The sequence below is a fragment of the Dermacentor andersoni genome, chromosome 7 (assembly GCF_023375885.2).
Source record: "Dermacentor andersoni chromosome 7, qqDerAnde1_hic_scaffold, whole genome shotgun sequence".
Lineage (NCBI taxonomy): Eukaryota > Metazoa > Arthropoda > Arachnida > Ixodida > Ixodidae > Dermacentor > Dermacentor andersoni.
Window position 1 is genome coordinate 116949895 of NC_092820.1, and position 6051 is coordinate 116955945.

At 43.8% G+C, this 6051-nt stretch overlaps 1 long non-coding RNA gene across 3 annotated transcripts in view; it reads left to right on the plus strand.

The window, feature by feature from the left end:
• LOC129385640 (uncharacterized) overlaps positions 1 to 6051 on the plus strand; it is a 35694-nt gene that overhangs the window by 13982 nt on the left and 15661 nt on the right. For all 3 annotated transcript variants that reach the window (XR_011895515.1, XR_008613121.1, XR_008613120.2), the window contains exon 2: positions 1375 to 1408. This is a non-coding gene — a long non-coding RNA (uncharacterized lncRNA). The remainder of the gene's footprint in view (positions 1 to 1374; positions 1409 to 6051) is intronic.

Consider the following 6051-nt stretch of genomic DNA (forward strand, 5'->3'; position numbering starts at 1 on the left):
GCTTCACAATGCACGAGGCCCACTTTCTCATCGGCCCTCTCACGAAGGGCGTTTTTTGCACACACTGTTTAAATCGTCTAGCTTAAAAGCCTTAAGACGGGGCAAAGAGCACGACTGGAGCTATCTGCTGAAAATATTGACATTTAAAATAAATTGCTCCTCTCTACTTCTAGTACTATTATCTCAGTTTCTAGCTGTTCTGATATCCCTCGAGTTTTCCCATGATCTTTAGAAAAATGAAAGCGTGATCCTTGCCTTTGTTGCGCGTAGCCTTTCTGTGGAATATGTTGTGTAGCACATAACATCCATATGTTTTGGACACAGCAGATGAATTTTCTCCATCGGCATCGCCATCACCTTCTCCGTAGTATTTTGTATGCATTTATGTATATGTATGCTATATGCATTCCTACGTCGTGTATGCAATATGGATGCTGTACTATTCAACCAAGAAAGTTGCTCAAACTAGGTTTTGTGTTTTTGACTATATTCTTTCTCAAAACTGATGAGAAGCACAGCGCAAAAATGCATGAAACATTTAGGTCAGAGCGCATGCATTTTATAGTGACTTTTGAAATACTGCAAAATAAAACATGCGAAAAGCGACGTCACTACAATTGAAATCAAAATGTGATGTAATTTCATTGGCGCGGCTCTTGGACAGCGCCAGTGGCGCCTGCGTATTGCAATGCCAACTGTTAGATTACGGCTTATTTCCATTAAGCACAGTACAGAGAAGCGTGCCCTACACGGTATGCTAAAGCTTTTAAACGTGTCATAAATTTCGGGGCGCCTGGCTATCTAACATCCGAATATAGTCGCGCCTTCACATATTCAGAACAGCCAGAGAGTTTAAACGTTACGGTAAACCGTGATATTGATATCGATGTTTCGAAGCCTGTACGAAACTGCAATTGCTTTAGAAGCGTTACGTTTTGGGCGAGTTGGTTGTACGCGGTTCCTATTAAACTTTTGCGCGCACAAAGACAGGACGTCGAAGAACTAAGAAGGGACACACGACATGCGCAATATGCTCTGCGTCCCTTCTTCGTTCGTCATCCTGTCTTTGTGCGCGCAGAAATTTAATAAGAACCATTGCTTTAGAAGTTTGCGAGGCTATACATCCCAATCTTTTATGCCAGTTTTATTAAGTCCCAGTAATGTTTTTATAACGGATCATTTATATTCTTATCACGGGAGCAAATATTACGTGGGGCTTTCGAAACAAGGAACAAGCCTTTCATTTTGACTTTCTCATGCTCCGGATGTATTGGACCGTTTCGATTCGTAAGCCGCCACTATTTTGTGTGTCCGTGGAAATCTAGGTAAGCCATGCATCCCTTTTTGAAATACGTTATATTTTTAATTCCGCAGATGGTGACGGAGGAAAGGACTCATTAGCAAGCACGTAAGTAAGCAAGCACGCACCGATTGAGTGTATCCCGAGTAGCGTGGCAAGGAATCGCCCGTCACCCGAGTGTTGTTTGAAAACATGTTTCACAGCAAAATATTGTACAATTTTATTCTTTGGGTTTATTCTATTGGTGTCTGTGTGCTGCTATTTTGTATAATATTGTATAATTTTATTCTTTTGGCTTATTCTTTTGGTATCTCTCTGCAGCTAAAATTGTACAAATTTTATTCTCTTGATTATGTTACAATGTAAATTAATTCCTGCTTGGGCCCAGCAATGGCCGGCAGTATTATGAAATAAACACATAAATAAATAAGGATAAGCTAATGCGCTGGTCGCCGAGATCCAGCAAACACTGGGTATGCTTGCTATGCAAAAACTAGATCTTGCGTAATGATGCCATTTACTTTAAAAATGAGGAGAAAACTAATGCCAAAGGTATTTGTCTGTGGTAACGGTTAAATTACTTCCATAGGGCCAATGGTTATAAACAGGCATAAGGTGCCTCAGAAAGGCTGGCCAACGTTTCGATAGGAGGTCCTATATTCGTCAAAGGCGGCCTCGTCGTCCTCGGCATGTTAGTTTAAAGGGTTAGTGCAGGAACATCCCCTGCGGCTGTTGTTGGTGGCGGCTGGTAGTAAAGGGAGAGACTTCAAAGAGAATGAGCGCTGTCGTCTGACGTCTGTGAGCGTGGTTCTCAAGAAGAGGGGAAAAGAGCGGGAGAGTGCGAAGGCGCGGAGAAAAGAAAAGAAAGAAAAGGAGAGAAAAAAGTGCTGCGGGCGGCACGGAAAAAAAGAGAGAGGAAAAAAGAAAAGGACACGAAAAGAAAAATAGTCGCATGGGGCGTGGTGGGGGGGGGGGGGGGAAGCGAGATGTTAGGAATCATTCAGGGGTGTCGTGGCGGGATGCTTTTGTGGCTTTAGAACAGCTGGTCAGGCGGTCAGTGCGCGGGTAACAAAAAAGACCCTAAAAGGCATTAGTTGAAAGAGTGACTTTAGTAGCTTAGCAGTAAATGCGTCGAGTAATTTAGAAGGTGTTAAGATGGCGACAAGGAGTCTGGGGTGCAATGCATGGGGCAACTGGAAGGCAGCGGCATGGCCTTTCGAGGGACGTTACCTCCAGTCACTCAACGTAGGTGTCGTTACGGCGCTATACAGAAATGGCGATACCCTGTGTGGCTGAGGCGCCGAAAAAGGTATGCTGGCGTCTGGCACTTTGGAATGTGTTGGTGAGTGCGCTTCAAAAATATATACAGCAAATAGGAAGGTGACGTGCGCAGAAGCGAGCGGGGGCAGCTGTACATGAGAAAAGGGAGTCGTACAGTTGATATAAACGTAAAAACTGGAAAGAGTACATTAAATTGAGTACTAGGCAGGAAAAATGTTTTCGGAATGGAGGAATAAGTGCGGTTAAGGAATTCAGGTTTGCTAGTGCCGCAACGTGTTTTTTACCTTAATTGAAGATATAAGAATTTCAGATTTAAGTTAACGCTTTTAAATATTCTAAGTTGCCACGTGCCAAATTGATTCCCCTCGGGTGTAGGCAATAAAACTTCTGTGTGAGGTATGATTCCGTATATTTCCGTTCTCAAGGTGAACGGGAATTTGTTTGTAGTATATAGAGCCTTGCTTTGTCGAATATATGACCATGTTCATTCAAGTGGCTGGCTACTGCTTTAGGTAACTTGTGTCTTGTATCTGCGTGGTGACCATTGAGTCTTGTATGAATTTGTTCTCCAGCCTCACCTATGTATCGTTTGCTAGAAGCGGCACATTCTAGACAGTATACTACGTTGTTTAATGTGCAATTGAAACCCGATGTTACCTTGTGTGAGTAACTCGACGCTGTACTATTTACTGTCGTAGTAGATTGTATATGTTTGCATGTAGAGCACCTGGGGCGGCCACAGGGATGGGTTGCTTACTTCGTTTTTGTCCTTAGTTTGTCATGCACAAGAATATATTTAAAGTTAGTGTAGCTTCTTTAAGCTGCTCTGGGTGGGTCGGGAAATGTTTTTTTAAGTTTCTGGTCACTGGTCAGGATTGGGCAGTATTTAGTGAGGATGTCGTTCACATTTTGAGAATTTAGTAGTAAGAAGAGGGGTTGTTGTTGTGATTCTTGGGTGGGGCTTGAGGACCTCGGCTCGATCAAGTTTGGTTGCAGCGGTGTAGGCTTTCTGAAGGTCACTGTTTGGGTGGTTCCTGTTTGATAGAGTTTCTTTAAGTTGATCAAGTCTATCTATGTAGTCTTGGTTTTCAACGCAGATGCGACGTAGTCGTGTGGTTTGGGCTTTAAAGATGCCTTGTTTGCAATGTCTGGGATGGTGGCAGGTATGCTCGAGCTACTGGTGTTTGTGTAAATGTTTCCTATACAGCATTGCCTTTAGCACCTGATTTTCAATGTATATTGTTGTGTCCAGAAAGTTTATGGGCTCAGTTGAAGAGTCTGATGTGACTCTTGGATTACTTTTGGATGAAAAGAGTTTAGAAATGCTACATATTTATCTAAACTGTCTTGACCATATCCCATATTATGAACATGTCGTCTATTTATCGTAGGTATGTGTGGGGCTTGTCCGTGCAGCGTGATGGGAAATCTGTTTCTAGAATCCCCATATATATGTTCGCGTAGGTTAGTGCAAAAGGCGTACCCATGCTTGTACCATGTATCTGTAGGTAGTAACTCTCCTCAAATTCGAAGTAGTTATGTGCGAGAACTAATTCAAGTAGAGACAGGTCGACTTCATTAGAGTGTTGTGCATTGTGTTTTGACAGCATTTGTTTTATCGAAGATAAACCATCCGGGATTGGAATGTTGGTGTACAGGGCCGTGACGTCTAGTGTTGCGAGAATTATGTTTTGGGGTAGTGTGCCTTTAGTATTAATGTCCTCCATGATTCTCAGCAGGTGGGGCGGATCTTGTACAAATGACGGAAGTGCTTTTTGCAAGTCCCGAAGGAAGTAGTTAAGGAATGTGGAGATGCTCTCTGTCGGGGTGTTGTTGTTTGATACGAGAAAGTTTCGAATATAAGGCGATGTTCAATGAACCTCGGAAAAAACTTGACCCGTGTTCTTATAGATGAAAAGGAAGCAGTTGTATTTAAAAACGTTATGCATCTTTCTCGTTTCAATATCAGTGGACAAATATGCATTAGGGTTTATTTAATACCTTCTTTTATTTCTTGATAGGAATATCCCATACCTTCACAAAAGACGAATGCCTGTTTGCTTATTTATTTCTCCCTTCTTTTAGCGACCCCGATTTTGCAGGTTTCGGCACCACACAGCTAGTATACCTGTAAATGAACTCTCCTCACCGCACCCATTGATTGGTTCAGCAGTAGCAGGGGTAAGGCAGTGATACATCGTTTTGAGGTTTGCCAGCTCCTCAGGCGTCTTCTCAGAGTCAGCTACAACTACGAAAAGTAACAGCGCAATGTCATGATTGGTTTATTAGAACGTTTATTTGACGCCGTGTCATGTCAAGTCCAGTACTGTAGAAGGTAAGATCTCGGTGCGAGTTGAGAGCAAGCGTGGGAGACGATTTGCGATTTTAGACGAGACTCGCTGTGCCGAGCCTTGCGTGAATGGGTAGCTCCGTCTATTAGCCAACCTTGACTCATGCAGCGAATTTCAAATTGCCGTGGCATTTTTCAAACATAAAGAATGCACTTTACATAAGATCCGTTTACATGAATGCGACAGTGGCGCATGGCATTTCCAAGCGCATTTGGGAAAGGCGATGCGACGCTGTTTACATGTAGCGCATTAACTCTCGCGAGAACGTAGCGCCACATGGTGTCGTATAAGGGAAGTGCAGCAGACTTCCGGTGTAACTGGTTTCCGGTAGTGGGCCGAGTGCACGTTGGTGGCTGAGTGCCGAGAAATAGACAGTTTTAGTTTAGCGAACGCAACTTATAGCGTACGCTATACGCTATACTCTAGTGCACGCGAAGCAGCGCACGTTTTTTACAGGTTTAGTTGGCCAGCGAGATCTTCGGATTTCACAGGCAATATGCCGTCGTTGCGGCTATATCCCGACTCTAGCAATAGGTAGCCCTGACATCTCGAATGTTCCTTTCGTTAGGCCTCGACTCGTTCGAAACGAGAAGCGATCTCGAAAACACCACACGGTTATCGATAATACTGTCGTCGAAGCGGCCTGAGACTAAGCGAAAGCCGTTTACACAATCATTTGCTGCGAACGAAGTGCATTTTACAAAAGCAACGCCAAATTAAATTCGAAGCCGGCAGCCGGGACCGCCGCCATGTTGGTGGCTAATTCCTACCCATAATTCCCTTTGCGACGATCCTGCGTTTACATGCTCCGCGTGAGTCGACTCGTGCCCGTAAATCTACCCTCGCCTGGCGCATTAATGCGATGCGCCTTCGTAGCGCATTACCGCTGTTTACATGAATGTGATGTGCTAGAAATGCGATGCGATGCGACACTGTCGCATTCATGTAAACGCGGCTATACACTCCACACGTGCAAGCCAGATTCGGATGCATATTAGTTTTTATTACGAATACTTTCATTATTAAAAAATATAAGTTTTTGCCAGTCGGAGGATACTTGCGCTGCGCGAAATGAGAATCTGTTCTTGGCAGCGGATTAGCGGCTACCACTTTTTCGCC